At 38.8% G+C, this 21,853-nt stretch overlaps 1 protein-coding gene across 7 annotated transcripts in view; it reads left to right on the forward strand.

Moving 5' to 3' along the window:
• The window catches only part of ZNF536 (zinc finger protein 536), a 479,395-nt gene that overhangs the window by 90,090 nt on the left and 367,452 nt on the right, over positions 1–21,853 (forward strand). For 6 of the 7 annotated variants that reach the window (XM_089539948.1, XM_089539953.1, XM_089539954.1 and 3 more), the window contains one exon: positions 7,779–7,862. The exons of the other annotated variant lie outside the window; for it this stretch is intronic. The gene's annotated coding sequence lies outside the window, so the exon portion shown is untranslated. The remainder of the gene's footprint in view (positions 1–7,778; positions 7,863–21,853) is intronic. 7 annotated transcript variants of the gene reach the window in all.

Here is a 21,853-nt window from a genome sequence, read left to right on the forward strand (position 1 = left end):
ACATCTCCATGACCCCTTATTCTCACTCTCTCTGCTCAGATCTTATGTAAACTACAGAAAAAGAGATTCCAGCTCAACATTAGGAAGAACTTCTGGACAGCAAGAGCTTTTGACAGTGGAACACACTCCCTTGATTTATGGCAGAGTCTACTTCTTTGGAGGTTTTTAAACAGAGGCTGGATGGCCATCTGTCGGGGTGCATTGGTTGTGCGTTTCTGCATGGCAGGGGAATGGCTTTTGAGCTTTTTTCCAATTCTATGATTCTGTGAGATCTTGCAGATTCAGGCCTATGACCTCCCTCATTGGATCTGACGTATGGTTTTCCTCCCTGCATTCGACCCTCTACCTTTCCTAGCATTATTGCCTTTTCTAATGAATCATGTCTCATGAGTCATGATGTGGCCAAAGTCATCTTGGCTTCTGGGGAAACTTTTGGTTTTTATCTATTGTAGGACCAATTTGTTTGTCTTTTTGGCCATCCATGGTATCTTCATAATACTTCTCCAGCACCATATTTCAAATGCATTAATTTTCTTCATTTATTCACTGTCCATCTCTCACATCTGTATATGATGATGGAGACTACAGTGGCTTGGACAATACTGACTTTAATGTTCAACAGTATATCTTTACATTTTAGGATTTTGTCCAGTTTGTTCAGAGTTGCCCTTCCCATCCCTAATCTTCTTTTGATTTCTTGACCGCGTCTTCATTCTGATCAATGTTGGAAATCTTTAACTATTTCGATTTCCTTGTTATCTAAGTTGAATTTATGTACATCCTTTCTGGTCATTTTTTTAAATGTTTAGCCATAGGCCAATCCCAGGATTCCATTGGATGGAACTATGGCAGTAAGACTGGAATGATAACACTATAATTGTGTGGTGTGACAGAGCCCTAGGATCTACTTCCTCTTTTTCTACTGCTGCTATTTTGGTGGTAACAAGTAGCTTGATGTGGAGAAATTTAGCAGGTATCATTTTTTGCATCCCTTAATCCCAGTATCAAGAACATTTTTCTGTGCTAAATTTTTCTGTGTTGTGATACTCTTTTAGGCTGGATTTTGTGGCAACAGTGCCAATAACTATTATGGTTGATAGCTACTATTTGGTAGGGATGTTGGAATATTCAGAAATTTTCTCATTCTTAGTGATAAAGGATGACTAAAAATGCAACAAATAACAAATGGTTGAGCAAATTGTATTCTCCACAAAAGACCATCTTTTCGTGCAAAAAAATCGGGCTTTTTGTGCAAAAACAATATAGCATGAAAAAAAAGCTTTGTGAAAATTTCACAGTAGAGACCCCTAATGAAAAATATCATCAAGGATATAATAACTATAATGATGTTGTTTCGGAATGTTTTCATTCCTGCCTGCAAAAATAAAATAAATGAATGTTTACAGCCACATTCTTCTCAGCATCATATGAGTATAAATTCTACTTTTCACTGACTGTAAGAGAACATACATTATGATAATTTGTTTTAGGGGGAAAACCTTGAATTAATAGTGATCTTTATTCTTTCCAGATCCAAGTCCTACATTTAAATCTATCCAGCAAGATAGGATACAGTTTATTTTGAATGTCATAGTATACTTTTATCTGTATCATATCTAGCTAGGTAGCTCTGCCTTTTCATTTTCATTTTCTTTGCCTTTCTGTGGTTTCCTCTCTCTTTCTCCCAGAAAACAGATGGCCAACTTGTGCTCTTACTGAATGACTGTAATTCCATCAGCCCTAGCCAGCCTAGGCAGTGGTGAGGGATGATGCGAGTTATGCTCTAGCAACATCTGCAGGGCTGTGTGTAGCCTTAAAGGTTTGCTACCACTCATAGACCACATCAGGGTAAATAATGATGTATTTGCAATGATTTATATGGACTATTATGTCATTTTTATAATTAAGACTGTAGAAAACTGGGGGGCAAAACAGACCGGCATAATATGCCGGCTTGGGGGCAATGTGGAGGTGTGGTGTTTAGATGATGACCAGACAGCAGGCAGCATTGTGGAGTTCTGGCGACGCAGTGTTTATACTTGGCACGCCCCAGGAGAGCCAAAAAGATGCCACTGTGGCAGAAAAGGGGGCTTTTTTCTGCCTCCCAAAGAAGCGGCATTTTGTAGTGTGTGGTTGCTGCGACCCCGATCCAGCGATCTGTACTGGTCCAACGTTTGGATCACAGTGGAATGGAAAAGAAGCAGACCCACTGTTGCTTAAGGTGAAATAGTTTAGAACTACTATACGTTAGACCACTAGAATCTTTATAGACTTTTGGTGACCCCCCGTCAAGAGGTTACCATATGAGGCTGGTGTGTAATTTAGTGAATCATGGGTTAAATTAAATTTTAAAAGTAAAAATACTAAACGTTGCCTCCTTGCCTGTGGTCTGTGGCACTACTTTGGAGAGAGTTCTTTGGATGTTACAAACTAATGGATGAATGTTATGATGAATTTCAACATCTTGCTCTAGGGAACTCCTCTCTTCTTCATTTATATATGTAAATCCCAATGAAGGAAAAACAGCCAGGAGTGTTTTTAAGACATTGTTCTATGCTTATAATGTATATATGTAACTGATGTTCAAGGCATAAAGACACTAGGCTGATTCCAATTCTTTGTTAGGAATGGAGGAAAGAGCATTAGATGAGATTGCACGCTGGTGCTGTATTTCAGAAGTTGAGATCTGTTACCTTTTATAGGATGGGGAGGGTCCTCCACTTAGAGTTCTTGCTGGTCACAAAAAAGAGATTATTTGCTCTGTTTGGCTGAATGGTTCAAAACAATAACTGATTAGCAGGGACAATCTTGATTAATCTTCTGCCCATACCATGGTTACAGCTGATTTTAAAATACCCTAGTTTCTCTCCTTTCCAATTTTCTCTCTTACTTCCATTGCTGCAAACTAAGTTCAAAGTGAAAAAGTAGTTTGTACTCAACTCTGCAGAGGGAGAGGAGAAGACAGATGGAACCTTGCCCTTCCCTGTAGACTCACGTAAATCAAACTGCTGCAGCCTTTCCTAGTTTGTGTGTTCCATCCCATTAATAGCAATAGCAATAGCATTTACATTTCTATATCGCTTCATACTGAACTAAGCAGTCAGTGTACAAAAGTTAATAAGTTTGAATCTGTAATACCCCAGCAGACAGGATCAAAATTCAAGATGACCTTAACAGATTAAAAAGGAGGAACTTCATGACAGTAAGTCCTATTTGAAAGTGGAACACACTTCCTTGGAGTGTAGTGGAGCCTCTTTCCTTGGAGGTCTTTAAAAAGAGGCTGGATGGCCACCTGTCAGGTATGCTTTGCTTGAGAGTTCCTGCATGGCAGAATGGGGTTGGACTGGGTGGCCCTTGTGATCTCTTCCAACTCTATGATTCTATAATTTTGTCATCTTAACCAAACTTCTATGTCGCTTGATCTGGACAAAGTTAGAGCTAGAAGAATTATAGAGGGCAGTATTCTCTCTTTCCTACTTATTTTTCATTATCCATTTGTATCCATTCCACTCAATTTCTTGAATTGAATTTATATTTCTTCTGTACCCTTTGTTCTGTGATTTGAATTTAATTTTTCAGTCCCCATGGGTATTCTCTTGATAAGGTAGAATGGCTTTCCAATAAGGCAACCCCTTTATTTTTCTTTAACATAGCTTGTGGGTGTGCAATGGTCTTATAGCCACTGTAAAGACATATAACCACTCTCCCCAAGGGCAGTGTTATCTTTGTCCTTCATTCCCAGGAGCATGCTCTGGTGATAATGCGATCATACAAAAACCCTGGTGTTTTTAATGTCCACAGTTCTTTTCTTGACAAATACCAAATACAGGAAGGGGCTAACTTGTGTAATAAAGTGGACTAGATGAGGTATAAAAATAACTTTTTACCACGTGTGACAACAAAGTCTTTCCCTGTAGTATATAGATTAGTTTCTTTTTCCATGTTGTGTAGAAGTCTGTGCCCTGTACATTTATTTTAAACAGTATAGGTGAGAAATTGCATTTGCTACTTAGTGTACACTTGAGAAGGAGTCACAGTAATTTGATTCTCAGAAGAGCAAACAAAAATGACACACATTTGAAACTCCATATTTTTTGTATTCATCTTTTTTTATTAAAACATCACTGGTATGCATTTAAAACAAAACAAAACAAATATACTAAAATTGCAAACAATTTGTGGTCTTTGTAACAGATCCAGTCCTATGTTTCAGTGAAGTGAAGAGAATAGCTCAAGTAATAGATTGTGAGTGCCATATTTTTTTTAATTCATTTAGTTCATTTACTGTATTTACAGATATATAAGTCTGTAAATTTTAGGAGAAAAAAATGACACCCCCCCCCCAAAAAAAAAAACAAAAACCCTGGGTCTTATCCATGGATCAATGCAAGTACTGTACTTTAACTCTTATTAATAAAGGAACTGTCTCTTTCTCTGAGTCGAGTGGCAAAAGCTGAGAGTTTAGTCCATCCTAGGATTACCTTAAAGAAGCACCAGCCTTTAGAGTGAACGCAAACAGTTATGACTGCTGGAATTTTGCAAGTTCTTTGGCATTGTTTTGCTTTGGTTTGTCCTTTACATGTTTTGTTAAATGCCCCTGAGTTTTACCCTTGACTTATCAATGGATCATATCAAAATCCATAATTTTGACCCTATAACCTTCCCTCAACGTATACCTGAAGTCAATTTACAGTTGCATATATGCTGTACATCCCAACTTTCTCCTGGCTTGGGATTCAAGGCAGCTGAAAAGGAGAATGCATTTTAAAATTTTTAAATTAAATTTAGTTTTTAATCTATTTGAATTTATTGTTGTTGTTTATTGCAGGAATGGAGAGACGTTGTAGGATTTTTCTGCCGCATATGCCAAAATGTCTGGCTTAAAGTGCTGTGAACCTTGAATTGGTTTATTAGACAGTATCACTTGCTACTCTTTCTCAGGCCACAAAATGTTTTGGGCTGACTTTGACCAGTTCTGTATGTCCTCTCTTTCTGACTGTCGCCAACTTTCTAGTATTCACTTTCGTATTGTTTATTATAAGTGGTGCAGTGTAAATCCAATAAATACCAAACATGTGCTAATAATTTTTAAAACTATGTATGATAGTGCTTACAAACTTACCAAGGATGGCAGTGGCAGCTACAATGAAGTTGAAAAATAGTACAGGGCTAGTGGAGGAAACAAAGTGAGAGCTTGATAGCCAGAACTTTTGGAGAGTCATAGAAATTCTGTGTGTTGATACCTTTTTGATACTGTATCTCATAAATTCAATGTACAATGGGCCTTGATATGCACTGGGGTTTGGTTCCAGGACCAGCCCCAGCCCCTGTGGATACAAAAATCTGTGGATGCTTAAGTCCCATATTATACAATGGCATAGTAAAATGTGGTGTCCCTTATATAAAATGGCAAAATAAAGGCTTGTTATATGGAATTTTGTTTTTGAATATTTTCAAGCCATAGATGGTTGAATCCATTGGATGCAAAATCCATGGATACGGAGGGCCAACTGTTTATTTGGTGTAGATCTTGGAAAATGTATTTCTTAGACTTTGGCTCTTGGAATCTTCACACCAGATATGAGCACTGGCCATTTTTGCTAAGGGATTCTGGGAGCTGCAGTCCAGAATCTAACTTTTCTAAGCCGTGGTGTATATATACAGACTCATTTGTGTGTGTTCTTCTGGTTCTTCTCTTGTTTCATTCAAGTATGCTGAGGAGGCCTTTAATATCAAACTTCTCATGGGATATGTATTGAGCTGAGCCCATTCACACTACACAATTGTAGTGCTGTTATTTTACTTTAACTGCCATCATTCCACCCTATGACCAACTTGCCAATCCCCTGATTCCAGAGGATGGATGGCAGTTAAAGTGGAATGATCGCATCTAAGTGAAATAATAGCACTATAATGGTGTAATATGAATGGGCCCTCGATTTCACTCTGTATACGTGTTAATTCTAGCACAATACTTTTCAAGGATTTGTGATGCACTTTGTTGGCTTCTAATCTCAAGCTGAGAGCAGAAACCTCCTCTCATGTGCCCCTGCCAGTAGTCCTGTTTGTCCTAAATGCCACAGTGATAGCTTTCATGCAGCTTATAATGTTTGTTGGCTCTATATGAAATAATTTTATTTTTCTATTTATATTTTAAAAAAGTTTTAGAATTACATTAGTGCAGCTGAATTGCTCTTCTCTTTTAGACTATTTTGCATGTCAGTTGAATGTTGAAAAGTGGTAATCATTCCCCAATTTTATAAGGACATTTTGTGCCACAGATCTTAAATCATTTCCCAGTTTTTTAAACCAGAGGGCTTCAGTCACAGCCATTAACAGGTAAAAGAGATTGCAGGAGACATTGACATCCTGAGCGATGACACAAACCCTCCAAACAAATTAGCTCAGGACTCCTTAAAGAGATGAAGTGTCTCTGACTTTAACGTTTTACCACAATTTAAAATCTGATTGTCCTTCTTCTGCTTAAAACAAAGAAATAAATAAAGCAGGATAGACTTGTGGTAGCTTAGCAAGAAGAAAGAACCTATTCTATGGTGTTTCTATAGAAAGTACAGTCATCTCTTCCTTTCCACAGGCTTGCCATCCACGGATTGGAGCAGTGGCAGTTTGTGCACATGGCCATGCCAACACAGTTTGCACATGTGCTATAAAGCCTGATTTCTCAGACGATATTTATAGTAAGCAAAATTAAATAAAATTAGTCTTCCATTGTAGTTCCATCACACATGAAACTGGCCTTAACAAAAGGTAAAGTAGAAGCTGCCAGGAAATATGTGGTCTTTGCTTTGGTATAGTGTGTGAACATAAGTATGTGGAGAGATCTTGTGGCTCCTTTGAGACTAACAGTGTTAGTGTCAATGTGTGAACATAACTTTATACTTTATCATAGGGATCCTTCAAGGTTCCTCCCCATACTGGTATAGATAAATCATGTTGGGAGATGAAAAGGAATGCAATAAAATAGAACTATTCATGTAAATTCAGCAAGGAAAGAATAGGGTTGAAAACTCAAGTAGAATCTACAATGTAGATTTAGTCAAGTTTAAAGTGGGTTAGATCTCCGGGCTTCCAAAGAAGCCTTTTCATTCCCTTCTATCATTTATAATTGGAATCTAGTTAGTATCTAAAAATGAACTTTACATTTTACATGAGATATTTAGGAGGACCAAAATATCCCTTGAAATTAAGCCCTCCTACTTAAATTGAAAGAAGTTAGGCTTAGGTCAATATTAAGAGGTATTTAGGAACTTTTGGGTGAATTTCATCTTGCTTTTTAATAAGTTAATCTTAAATTGTCTAGCATAATTGCCTGGAATTGCTGTCTTCTTTAAATGGAGATGATAAGCTATGAAGCACTGATGATTCATGTAGCTGGACTAATTTTGTGCACTAAAACTTTTTTAAAAGTCTTCCTTTAGTTGTAGAGACTAGGATATCAGCATCAAATAATGATATTTCTATAACAATTCTTATGGTTCACCATTTTTCTTATGGTTAGTTTGGGATCATAATTTAAAATTCACTACCTGTTCATTGGCACAGAATGCGAAAATATGAAGGAATTTCCTGCAAGAAGCAAAAATAAAAGGTAAAAGAGGTTTCCAGAATATCAGTATCAGTGTTATTTCATTACATTAGTATCTCCTTCCTTTCTCCTCAGTGTTTCTCACTTCTAAATGTGGTGTGTTGTTAAAATTTTAAATACAAGTGTTTTTTGATTTAAATACATTGGATTTGCATTTTTAACTTTCTCGCAGGTATTGTTTTAGCAATTCCTGACCTTGTGTACTTTCCCCACAACTGCGAGGAGATCCCACAGCCAGTCAAAGGATTTGTTGCTGGTAAGAATTGTTTTATTAAATGTTACTAAGCGTTTTAAGCATTATATGTTTTATGAATGAGCATCCCTAGATTAATGCCTATGTGCTTTGCATGATGCGTGTGTGTTTCTATATATGTTTATGGAAAAGAAAAAGAGAAAAAGAGAAAAGATCATCTATACTTAACAAGTTTCAAAACTGAGCTTCCAACTGAAAATGTATTTTGACTTCTGAAAAAAAGTTCTTTTTAGTAAGGATACCTTATTATCACTGCAGTGATGATAATGCTTTCTGTAATGGGAAAGACTGGTGGACACATACCTCTAAAACAGTGGTACATAAACTTTTCTTTACAATGGACTCCCTTTAAATATCTTTTGTTACCGTGAACCACCAAGATTTAAAACTCTAAAGTGCATCAGATATTTATTTAAAGTTGTGACATGTGCGGTGAAGGACTTCTATAAAGAAATTCCCCCAAACTGAGCTGACTAGATCTCATCCCCTGTACCTTTTGGCCACCAAAGATCTCTCTGATGTGTCTCCATCTTGGTGTGTGTGTTAGTAGTAGTATCAAGTGGCATGAAGAGTTGAGACTTTGCTTTCTGGACATCTATATGTTCATGCATGAGATGTGGAGCGATCAAGCTGGCTTCTCATTCCTCTGCCGCATGTGCTGATGCTTCGACGCTTGAGGGAAGGAGGTTCCTGAAGGCAGAGCCACACACATGAGTGCATAGACACACACACACACACACACACACACACACACACACTACACCCATTTGTTCACAGACATCCAGAGCATGGCTCTAGAACTGCTGCTACTGCCTGCTTGCCTGTGCCTGCCTGTCTCTCTGCCTCTCACCATTTCCTTTCACCTCCAGTTCTGTGCACATTGGTGGCCCCAAAGTTTGCCATTCTGGACAACACACCTTTTTTGTTCTAGTTGGAGATCAGTGAGTTTGGGGAGGCAGGGAACACACTTGCACAGTGAGATCAGGATGGTAAGAACATTACCTAGAAGCCTCAGTCCCATAGCTAAGCATGGTTTTAGGGGACCTTTACAAGCGCTTGTCTGAGCTTTGTTCGAGGGCAGGCAGAAAAAGGAGGTGGGTGAGATCCAGAGTGATGCCTGGCCAGGGCTGCAGGGACTTGTTTGGCCAGGGTATGTTGGTCACACGGGTGTCTTCTTGCCCTTTTCTTTCGGAGTTTCTGGAGGAACCAGAGAGGAAATGGTCATGGCAAGGAGGGCTGGGAAAGCAGAGACAAGAAAGGGAGAGAGAGAGAAAGAGTAGAGAAGCAGAGTCATTCTGTTGCTGCTTGACATGGTGAGGGGATGGAGCTATCCTCCTCTTCCTCCTACCTCTCTTTCACTTTTCACTTTTCAGTGTGGAGTTGAGCCCAACAGGCTTTGGGAGGGCGAAAGGAGGAGAGTTGGTGGCCTTGTGGGTAGAGATGCTGCCCCAGGTGTCTGTGGGGCAAAACAGCCCATGAAAAGTAATCTGGATGCCCATATTCCTGGCCAATCCTCAACCCAGTTGTCCCCAGGTTCTGCAGAAGTTGTATGAAGCAAAAAGTGCTGTCAGCTGCCCTTTTACCGCACCTTCCTTCTCTTCTTCCTCTTCCTTCTCCTCACACTTCCAGCTTTCCAGCCTTCAAGCTGAGGACTGATAACATTGATAACATTTCTTAAGCTGTTGTGGACCCCCTTTGAGGACACTGTGTTCTCTTGTGGGTCCATGGATCATAGGTTAAGAATTGCTGTTCTAAAAGTTTTATGTCATCATAACATTCTCTTAAGACAGCTTTCTCAAGATAGTTTAACTTGCACATGCCATAATGTATATATAGTTAATTATCAACAAGTTGTTACTAACTTTGTATTAGATGTGTACCATCCTTAAAAATAAAGCCCAGACTAGTTAATAATTTAATTGGCTGGTAGAGAAAGGCCAAAGATTTGCAAAGTGATACTGGATGCAGAGAAGTAAGTTATTTCCTTTAGGAAGCCACTTAGTTTTTAAGCTGGGTACAGAGGAGAAACAGTAGGCTCCACATCCCATCTCCTTCCCTCCTTTTCACCTACATACAATTCTTGTTCCCATGTGACTACCAGGATAAACCTTTAAAAAAAAGACTGGAAACTGTTTCTGATATTTGCACATATGAAATAAAGCATAGGAGTAGGGTTGGCATTTGAAATATTTGATTTACAGAAGGTAAACTCTGCTTGAATAGATTTGGTAAAATATATACAAATCCATGTCAAAGTGAGGCCCATATTTATAAGCAAAAAAGCAGAAATGCAATAATGATGTCCCAAATGTTCTTACAGTGTATAAAAAGAGACACATTTGTAGTCAAGATGAGACACTGTCATGATCCTGAAATCCAGAAATAACTCACATACAAGGAGAATATGTTGTCAGTGATGGAAATGATGGAAGTCTTAGGCATGAGCTTTCTTTCTTACCCAAGTCAAATACAGATTTCCTGCCCTCAGATCTCTCTCAAGCTGCTTTCTGTTTCTGTTTCTAAGACAAGTATCCTAATTTTAAGGACTTCCTTTTCCACCAAGTCATTGACTAACATAGGCAGCATATTTTGTAAGTGAACCTCAAACTTCTCTTAGAGCCCTGGCCCTTTAAGTCTCTGCATCCTCAACAGGAGAGTGGGACCTGAAGGCAGAGGTCAGGACTAGGGTACAATAAAAGGGCTATTGATGGGGTTATGCTCTTATTAGAAATATTTGTCTGCTCTTGTGGCTCTGCCTGAGATCCAGAAGTCTCCTATAGCAGTGCCTCCCAGGCTGTTGGATGTGAGGGGCAAGCACAGTATTTGTTCCCACTGGGTACAGTTGTTCTTCTTTTTCTGGAAACTTGTCAGGGACAAACATCCAATGGCTTATGGACCAACACTGGTCCAGGGTCTACCACTTTGAGTAGCATTGTCTTATAGCTTCTGACTGACGTCATCTTCTGGGACTCCGAACTCTGAAGATTATCACACTAGCTCTTATCTTGAGGTAAATTGCCTCTCAAACGTTGAGGAAGCTCACATGCGTGAAAGTCTGACACGCTTCCTCAATGTCAGGGAATCGTCGGCTCCCTCTAATATCACTGAATCGTTCAGGGAGAGGGAATTTCCTCTGAACACAAAGTTTCCGTTGAGAGGAAATTTCCTCTCCCTGAATAATTCATTGATGCTAGAGGGAGCCGACAATTCCTTGACATTGAGGAAGCATGCCAGGCTTTCTCATACACACACACTTTCTCAAAGTTTGAGAGGTGATTTACCAGTGCTTAAGTGCTGGTGTGATAATCTTCTCTGTTAAACCCTTCCAGTCTTAGTCTGCCAATAGTAACTGTTTGTCAGAGCAGTATTTCTTGAGTTGCCTATGGAGTGTTTTCTGCTAGAATTCATCTGTCACTGGAGTGGGTTATTCCCTAGAATTTACATGTTAACATTCTAACTGAAGGAGAGTCTTAGAACAAACACAAGCCATTGCTGCGATAGCTTGGGATCTTGCTACAAATAGTGGATTTTGCTGTCAAATTGCTAATTAGATTTCCATTTAAGACAAGGCCTGGACTTGCTAGAGTATTCAGAAACGTGCAGGAGTCCCAAATAAATCCATACATGCCAACTATCCTGATTTGGCAGAATTTGCTTAGAGCAGGTTTGCTCTTGCCCTCCTCTGAGGCTGAGAGAGTATATCTTGCCAGGGACGTAGCCAGGATTTTGGGAAGGGGAGGGTCCAGACTAAGTGCCACCATTATAATGGGGCTTGGGTGCGGCGGCGGCGCAGCAGCACACACCATTCATTTTATCTAATGGAAGGGGGGGTCCAGACCCCAAGAACCCCCCCCCCCTTGGCTATGTCCCTGATCTTGCCCAGAGTCATCCATTGAGTTTCCATGGCCAAGCGAGGGTTTGAACCCTGGTCTCTCAGTGTCCTATTCCAGCACTCAAACCCCTGCTCCATACTGGTTCTCTAACTATAAGCTCCCTAAATTTGTGGATCAGCTACAGAACTCTTTATATCTTACCATTTTGGTCCTAGGTGCAACTCAGTTTGTCAGCTCCGAATGTTAATATGTTTAAAAATGTTTGCACAGGCCTTCCTTACTTGTTTAAAGGATTCACTGTTTGGTACTATAGCTGTTGTGTACAAAGAACTTGGGATATATGAATGAGAACCTTAAAACATCATATAATATTGGGGTGCCTGACAATCCACATTTGATTCTTCTAAGGGGCTTAAATGAATCTGCATAAAACCATCTTCAGTTCTAATTAGCAAAACCTACCTTTCTTTTTTACTATATTCCTTAGAGGTCATTCCATAAAGCATTTAAATACGAATATTGATAGCAATATTAGAAGCCAAGGAATTAATTTTATTCAGTATAAATTGTTTAAAAATATTGTGACTTTATCTTGTTTTTAAAAGTGCTTTTTTATTTTTGTGGATATTACCAATAGAGGATTACTTTTATTCCCCCCCACCCAACAGTTATATTAGAAATTTGCTGTTTTATTCTTACCTTCTTAGTAAAAATCCTTTTATCACACAATGGGTAATTTATATCCATTACCAGCCCTTTCAATCCTTTTCAGTGGGGCTGTCACTGCCTTTGGCATAGTAATGATTAATGTGATCTAATAATAGTGTGCCATTATATTACCTTAGTAAAACATGTACCAACAGCCTATTCAGATCTACCAAATTCATAGCTTCCTATAATATTTTTGTTGAAAGACAGGATTACTATTTTTCAAAGCTGAATTTTTCCCCCTGTTAACATATTTAATGAAATTCACAATTCTTTGCCATAGCAATCTTTTTTGTGTGTGCATGCATTTTGCCTCGATGGGGGAAGGTTGTATCATTGTGGATTATGATTTGTTAGGTGAATCCTTTGACATGCAAAAAGAGAAAAGGGAAAGAAAACCTGGTTATAATGTTTCTTCTTCATTAAAGCATCCTTAAAAAAAAACATTTGCGTAACATAATTTAAACTGTATTTCAAGGAATAAAATGTTGGGAGATGAAATGTTGCCTTTATTTCATCTTTAGCTGGTGTGGTTTTCTCTTTAGTTTTGAGTGGGTTACTGAATATAAGTTTCAAAACATAAGGGATAATCTGAACTTCTGATGCCAGAACAATGGAATGCTTTGACAGAGAATTAATCTAAAGTTAAAACTGATTCTGACTTTTAAGATATATGTAGCAGATGACACTACATTCTTACACACTTTGCCTGCTATTAGAAGATATACTTAGCAGTGTTGTGGCTCATGTATAGGTGCAAGGATTCACACATATGCGCACAATGATTTCAAGAACTCAAATTCAGATGCTCCAAAGGGAAGTAACCTAAGAGTATAGCTAGAATTGTCACCCAAAGTTTGTCTTCCACCTCCAAATTTCTAGCATTGCCGTGAGTGAGACATTGAAAACCACTCAGATCTAGAACTCTTCTCTTTGCCTTTTTCACAGTGTTGTTGTTGCTGTGTGCCTTCAAGTCCTTTCTAAGGTGAACCTATTGTGGGGTTTTCAAAACCACCCAGTGGGTTTCACCATCCAAGCAGGTATTTGAACCCTGTCCTAAACCATTACGCCACACTGGCTTTGTTAGTATTCTCTTGGTACTTCTGTCTGACCCTTTGCTTTGGATTCCTAAATTGTATTTCTAAATGCTCAGCTGCAGTTTTAAGTTACTACAATGTTAGCAATTTGGGGACTGAAGGAAAATTACATTGTGTGTGTGTGTGTGGGGGGGGAGCAGAATGCTTATTTGGAGTAGGGGATGCCCTCACTTTGCCAGCCTCCCTTCCACAGAGCTACACCCCTGAGTTAACCTTGCACTGTATTAAACTATGAGAAATTCCACCAAGGGACTTGGAAATATGGTTCTCTGTGTAACATTAATGACTGGCTCAGGCAAGTCTAGAAGTGGCATGTTGCGAGAAGGAGATGTAAGCATGAGGATGCCTTTTGCAAATTTAATGGCATGTGGGTTGCCTTGGCAGAAAGGTCTAACAACAACAGTATTGGCCCCAAAGAACATGTAGGGTGACTTGGAAATTTGACTCCATGCCCTGCTGTCAAACTTACCTGCGCCTTCATTGCATTCTTATGTTTCTCTCTCTTTTTCTTTTTTATTCCCTATCTTCATGCTTACCTGAGTGAAAAGGGCAGACTCAGATTTCTATAGAGACCCAAGGATGGGGGCTGTAATTTAATGATCAGATCCTACTTTTCTTCCCAATAGTTATGTACCGTAACAAAGATTTCTATTCTACATTTTTTTCCTGTTCTAATTTAAGTTATGTCTCCCTCATTTGTTTTAATAAAGTATACTGTTGAAGATAGGGGTATTATCTGTAATTTTATTATTGTGGATATGAACAGTCATTAAATTTGCTATTCCCCTCCTCCCAAAATCCACCTATAATTAACAGGAGATCTGCCACATTTGGTTATACAACTGAATGTCAATAGTCTTTGATTCCAAAGCTTTCTGTGGCCAGCGTCACTGGCAAACAGATTTTATGATTTATAGGTCAGTAAGTTGGCTCATTCTGGTTAGATTTGGTCCAGGAACTGCCAGTTACTGAAACAGCCTTCCAGAAGTAGAGCCTCATTATACAGAAGATGGCTATCTAGAATGATATGTCTAAATTTTTTAATGTAGAAATATCAGTACTGCATATAAGGAAGAAAATATAGGCAAGGAATTTGGTTTTATTCTATAAGATATTGGGTTCATCAGCAAAGTTGCAGAAATCTAGTGTACTGTGTTTCTCTTTAGCCAGAATATGCTGCCTGTATTTGTTAGGTCTTCCAAAAGATGGAGTTTATTTAGGAACCAGGATACTGCATGCATGTTCTTCACAAACAGAACTTTAAAAGATTGGTGAGTTTATTGAGGTGGTATTTGCAATGCATGGGATAAAAAGTGAAATGAATCAGAGGGCAAACTAAAAGTGAGGAAGAAAGTTAAGCCATACACTATAATTTTCATCTAAAACATTGGGATGGTTATAAGCCTGTCTTAAAACAAATGGAACATTATTTGAGCATTGCATAGAGACACTATGAGAACATGGTATAAAGAGTGCAAACCTATAGGTGCAGGTTCATTGCAGTGAACAGATACATGTATCTCACAATGAGCCGTGTAGTTTATGTGCGTGAAGGATATGTGATGGCTGTAGATTGCAGCAAGTATATTTCTCTCATCAGTTTAATACGTTTAGCAGAACAGCGTGAATTAGTTTGGCTCATAGAGTACTGCATTTTGAGCTGGCATGTCTGGGCTGAAATCTCTTCATAGCCATGCATTCACTGGACGACTATGAGAAGGCCACCATCTGCCTCAAGTACAGCCTTCCATACACAATATAGGAATATAGGATATGCATCTGGAAGTTCATGGTGAAGCAATCTTGCTAAAACAAAGCAAGTATGAGTCTGGTCAGTATACAGATAGGAGACTTGAGTTCTATTTAGTATGATAGCATCAACAATATTGATATGTCTTATTGGGTTATTGTGAGAACCATTGAGGAAAGGGTACTTAACGTACTTGTCTTGCTGAAAATGCTATGAGAATTATTAGGAATATAAGAGTGTTTACACATTTTCAAAAAAGCTCCTTAACTGTGTAAACGTCAGGGTTATAGTTAATAATATCGGAGTATGGATATAGGATTTTCTTTTCTTTTCTTTTTTTAAAAAGAAAACCTGTCCTTGTTCTTTCTGTTATCATGGTTGGACACATTCAGAAACATCTATCTACTTACAAGCTTCTCGACAGAAAAACCTATCCACTTCTGGGTTCCTCTATGCATTCTGTACTTTCCAGACCCTCAGCTACTTCACTTGCTTGAGTTGGGGAGAACTGCCTCTCACAGTGCCCTGCTTTCACAAAAGGTGGATGGGAACAGCAGAAAATATTCTTATTAGGATGATGTTATCCTTCCATAGAAGTGCTTTGGAAAAAAACATAGGCATTAGGTTTTCCATTCTTGCTTCCACTTAGGCACTTGCCCTATTATAGGTAGCATTTTCTTTCTGTATTACCTCTGCGAGGTAATACTTTGTTAGCTAAGCAGATAATCGGACGTTCCTCCTTGTTAAACTACAACACATCAAACAAAAGGATGGTGTTGAACAAGAAGTATGCAACCTTGTATGAGACTCATAGAGAGAAGCTTCAGCTGATCAATGTTTCCTCCTTGACATGTAATGGAACATAATGGATTATAAATGAGAGATTTTCAAATGAAACACTAAAATACATGAAATATTTCTGTAAGAGCTGTTTGACAGTGGAACACACTCCCTTGGAGCATGGTGGGGTCTCCTTCCGTGGAGGCCTTCAAACAGAGCCTGGATGGCCATCTGTCAGGGATGTTTTATCGTGATTTCCTGCATGGAAGGGGGTTGGACTGGATGGTCCTAGTGGTCTCTTATAACCCTATAATTCTATGATTCTATGTAGTGTAGGATGTCGCCTACAATTGGGACAACATAAGTATAATACAGGTAGACTCGCATTACTGGATCTGATCATAGTTCTGAACCCTTTACAGGGTTGAGTTTGGGTCAGCTGAGCTGGAGGTAACAATGTCTGAAATGTTTTACACTTGATCCATGTCCATTTTGCACATGCTTGACGTGCAAAACATATTTTTTCCACATATAATTATTTTTTAAAAACCAAACAATAATGTTTCAATACTATGAGACGGTGGTTGGGGGACTGCCTTCAGCGACTCTCCCCTTTTTGGTACAGCTTCAACCCACATGGGAACAAAACATGGTGGTTTTGGTATACCTTACAAACGAATCACAAAAGACCCGGGAAGAACTGACCATTACAATGCGTTGCCCTCCCTTCACCTATGTATAGGGGAATGTGATGGCTGCCATCATGGGTACAAGTTAAAAGGAAGGATGATATGTCATCAAGTCCTGTCCTTCAAGGATCTTTGTGGCTCCATTTGCACAATGTGTGGCAGCTGCTAGGGTTTCTAACTGCTCCAAGTAGAGATGTAAATCTTTGTTAATTTCATTCTTGCATGCAAGGATGAAGAATTTCAAAATATTTCTCCATCCTAAGTTTCCCATTTGAAAATTGTATTCTTTCAGAACTGCTTTGTAGAAAACATATTTTTACCATAGAATCGTAGAGTTGGAAGAGACCACTAGGGCCATCCAGTCCAACCCCCTGCCATGCAGGAAATCCAAATCAAAGCATCCCTGACAGATGGCCATCCAGCCTCTGTTTAAAGACCTCCAATGCTGTTGTTGTTTTTGTTCATTTATAGTGCCATAAATCTACATGGTGCTTTACAGATTCTTTTGACAAAATGCATTTTTCTGTGTAAAACCAAAATTTCCCCTCAAAAACTACAAAGATATGAAAAATTGTATAGCAATTGACCTCTCCCCTCTGCTCCACAACTTTTTCTAGGGACCCTTTCTATTCAGTGATGAGAAAATTTGTGATTTTTCTTTACATCCCTAGTGCCAAGAAGCTTTGTTCCTTCTCCATCTGTACCATTAAGGCAAGCCCTTGTGCCACTATAAACATTAAAGGGAAAACAACAGATGTGTGTTATACTGCAACAATGCTCTCATTGGCACATTGACCTGGAAGTTGTGCATAGGAAGACTGAGCTTCAGGAGCTGAACCCATTGGATTCTCCCTGCATCTATACCTGCAGATAGTCCAAAAAGAAAAAGATTAAAACAATGCTGTTATTGTCTGCCTCCAAATGATTTTTGACTTATGGCGACCCTAAGGAGAACGTACGATAAGGTTTTCTTGACTAGTTTCTTCTGCACCAACTGAGTTGTTTGCAAACTTTTGGCAACTGCTGGGTTTTTATGCTTGAGCAGGGAATCTAATCTTGATCTCTAGAGTTGTAGTCCAGCACTCAAACCACACCACTATGCTGGCTTTCACAAAGTCTGTAACGCTATTTTAGGGTATTCAAAATTGATTTTTTCCCTTCTCAGTTCACTCTATATTTCACATGTTGGATAATAATTAGTTGTTAATGTGAAGTTACCTGTTAGTGTGAAGTTACAACCCAATCGTAACAGATCTTTCACAAGTGTTATCCCACCTTCCCATGAATAACTGGTTATGTCAAACCTGCTCAGGGTCAGAATGAGAAGGATCAAACATAGATTCTTTTAAAATGCAAAAGACTCATCATAGCTCTGCTTTTTAATTTGTGAACGGGAAGACTATTCAGTAACAGCTGTATTTTAACAATAGGCATGAAGTGGTTGCTATGTGATACACCAACTGAGTTGTTTGCGAACTTCTGGCAACAGAATAAGCCAAGCAAATATGGGTTCTTAGCCTTTTTGCTTTCTGGGTCAATTCTTCTACATAACAGACACAGAAAAGTAATAATTTGAATTGTAGGGAGAGATTGTTGGCTACATGTTATAGACGATGAAAGCTATTTTTGTTCAACTGTCATTTTAAAGAAAATAAATTGATATACTATTATGAATATCTTATTGCTAAGGTAGCCTGTCGACAGAGGTCTTGTTGTGTTAGATGCATTTTTGAGGACAAGTGATAAGGTGAAAAAGATGTAAGGTGTCTCAAAATTATTTTGGATTTTGCTAATTCAACTAGCTGCCTCTCTTCTGCCTTCTTTCTGTTTCTGTTAAACAAGCAATGTGATGATTAAATAAATCAGTTTTGCTTTCTCTCATTTTCAGAACTTTTAAGCCACAAGTTCTTTTTATCAGAAATATGAAGAAATTTGCACATTTTGATAAACTCTTTGTAAAAAGTGAAATTAAATTATCCCCTCACTTAAGCTGGACAAATTCAATAGGTATAGTTATTCCCACCTTGCAAGCAACATTGTGTGACTTCTTTGTTGTTGTTGTTGTGTACCTTCAAATCATTTCCAACATATGGCGACCCTAAGGTGAAATCATGGGGATTTCTTGGCAAGATTTATTCAGAGGTGGTTTGCCATTGCCTTCCTCTGGGGGTGAAAGAGTATGACGTGCCCAAGGTCACCTAGTAGGTGTCCATGGCGGTGTGGGGATTTGAACCCTTGTCTCCAGACCCCAAGTCCAGCACCCAAACCACTATGACACACAGGTTAGAAATTACCAAGTATTGCAGACGTCTCTCTTGGGCCTAGTGTTGTTCAGCATTTTTAACAAGTAATTCAGATGCTGGTATAATAGGGTTGTGTTTTCAGATAACACTAAACCAGGATGGTTACCTAATACTAAAAATATAGAAGTATTTCCTATGATCTTGACAGAATAAAGACTTGGATACACTAAGAAACTGCTGTGGTATATTGTAATGGTTTGAGCAATGGACTAAGACTCTACAGCCTAGGGTTTAAATTCCTGAATGGCCATGTAAACCTTGGGCATGCCACACTCCCTCAGCCTCAGAGGATGGTAATGGTAAACACCTCTCTGAAGAAACATAACAAGAAAACCCTGTGATAGGGTTGCTGTAAGTCAGAAATGATTTGAAAGTATACAACAACACAAGGTACAGCCCTGGCTTGAAAGTATACAACACAAGGTACACCTCTGGATAGAGAAAAAAAAACCCATAGCATAAATACAACTCTTTCTTTCCACCCCGGTCTCTCCTCCACCCCCAGTATAGCCAGGAAGGACGAAGAGAGAGATGGCGGCTGTCGTTTCCTACACTGATTCTTGAAACCGGTGCAAACATAGTGGGAACCACGCTGTTTGCTGAACCGGTTTCAGGAATCGGTGCAGGAAGCGAATCAAGAGGTAAGTGGAAACGAGGCCTTAGGGGACTATCAAAATTGCAGGAAACTTGTATATCACACTTGATCTTCTAAGCTTTTTAAAATGGCACTCATTTTGAGCAGTTCAAAAGGCTTGCCTTGTTGCATGCTTCCACCCAGCATAATATAGGGAAGCATTTTAGGCAAGGATATATCCTTTGATAATCCAGCCTCCTGTTCTCACTTGGATCAGAATCAAGAGAAACATGCGCTGTAAACATATCGCACATGCTTGTATGGGTTGTTAGCAATTCTGACTACTTAGATATGAGAAGAAGATTTCTGCTTGATATTCAAGGATGGGATTAAATTTGCACGTGATCACTAAAGGCAAATTGCTTTTGAGGCAGCATTTTAGATTAAAGTACAAAAGGAAAGAGCCAATATTAACAGCAGAAGAGAAAGATAGTGTTATTGGATAAGAAAAATAAAACTAGCCAGTTGGAGCCCTTAGATAGCCTCAGACCCCTAACATTTGTTATTTATTGAATGATTGCCTATTTCAGTTATCTGGAATAATAATCGAGGTTGAAGGTAAACAATCCACTGTAAAATACCTGGGAAATTTGCAAACTTGATCACATATGAGATTGGCAGCATTAAATGCCAACAGCTAATTTAAATAAGGAACATCTGTACATTATTATTTTGAGGATTTTTTTGTCTGTCAGTTTGGAAATTTGAGTGTTTTATGAGATGCACTGCATTAATATTTCTGTGCGACTAATAAAGACATGCTTTAAAAAGAAAAGATTGTGACAAAGGTGAAGAAGCTTGATGTGGGATGGGGAAGGTATATGTGTGCATTGCATTAGTTCTGGGGGAAAAAGATGTGACAATAGTAGTAACATGACACTTCAGATATTCAGTGAGGAGTATTTTGGTGCATTGTTCTGTAAATTTTGAAAACAACAGTGTAATTTTTAATACTCCTTGCTGTGCTTCAGAATAATCCAGTGTGGAACAATTTATTCTGAACAGGTATGGGGAAAAATAGGTGATATATCATTATGGAGTGTTGGAAAATGTATTAATTTTTATGAGTGAGTTATGAAGATGTACAACTCAGTCAGGACTTAGGATAAACATAATATTCCTTAATTAATCCATTATGGTATGGGACATATATGCCACTTTTTATTGCTTTGAAAATGAAAGATGTTTTTTAAAAAGGAAATTGCTACTTCTCAAACTAAAAGGCTCTTTTCCTAAATCATAAAATTGTATCATCTAATTTGCCCAATAGTATGAATGAGACAAGCATGTAAATCCAGTGCTGAATTTTCACATAAAGGGTCATCTTCTTTTGCTAGAAGTATTGAATCATTCTGTATCCCAAACTGTTAAAATGACTTAAGAAAAGGAACTCAGTTGAGACATTCAAGGCAAATGAGTTAAGTTGGGGGTTATGATGTTTCTGGCAGAACACCACCAATAGAGTCCTTCATAGCACAATAAAACTGTCTACAATATGAGCAGTGTGAGCAAATGTACCGGTTTGCTTTCTAATCTGTACCTTTCACACCATTATCTAGATAGGCTCTCTTAGTTTATCTTTGATCTTCCTGATCTATTTCTGTAACAAAGAGGCTAGATTACTCTTGTGATCTGTACCGCACACTACACACTGAAAGAGCATCATATGAGCACTGAAATGACAAGGAGGTGCATAGTGAGGACCATAGCTCAGTTAGAGACCAGCCATTTTTGCAACAGAGGATCTTGAATTCTGTTCATTGCATTTCCAGGTAGGAAGGACCTGTGTCTCAAAATGCTACTCAGTGGAGAGCAAAGAATGAACAACGTCTTGTCCCATCTTGTAGTCCCAGAGCACCACAAGATGGTGGATGCTAGATCAGGGGCATGCATGCACACAAACACATATATACCCCCACACAGTCTTTCCCTTGCTGCTCCCAAACATATATAGTCCTTGTGTGCTAACTCACACAGACACATAAACATAGATTTATCCCATGTACAGTATACATGTATATACACAGATTCACACTTGAACTTTTCAACCCTTGCTTCCATCTCAGCATGCAAAGATGGGGAGGTTTAGACCTCTCCTGTGTGCCCTGAGATCCCTTTGAAAAAAGGGGTCCAGGGCAGTCTGGACATCTAGAGGTTCTCACTATTGGGATGGAGAAGGGAGCATCCCTCTCTTCTCTTG

Source organism: Sceloporus occidentalis, unplaced genomic scaffold, assembly GCF_023333645.1.
Source record: "Sceloporus occidentalis isolate IW3139 unplaced genomic scaffold, rSceOcc1.0.p SCAF_10, whole genome shotgun sequence".
Classification (NCBI taxonomy): Eukaryota; Metazoa; Chordata; class Lepidosauria; order Squamata; family Phrynosomatidae; genus Sceloporus; species Sceloporus occidentalis.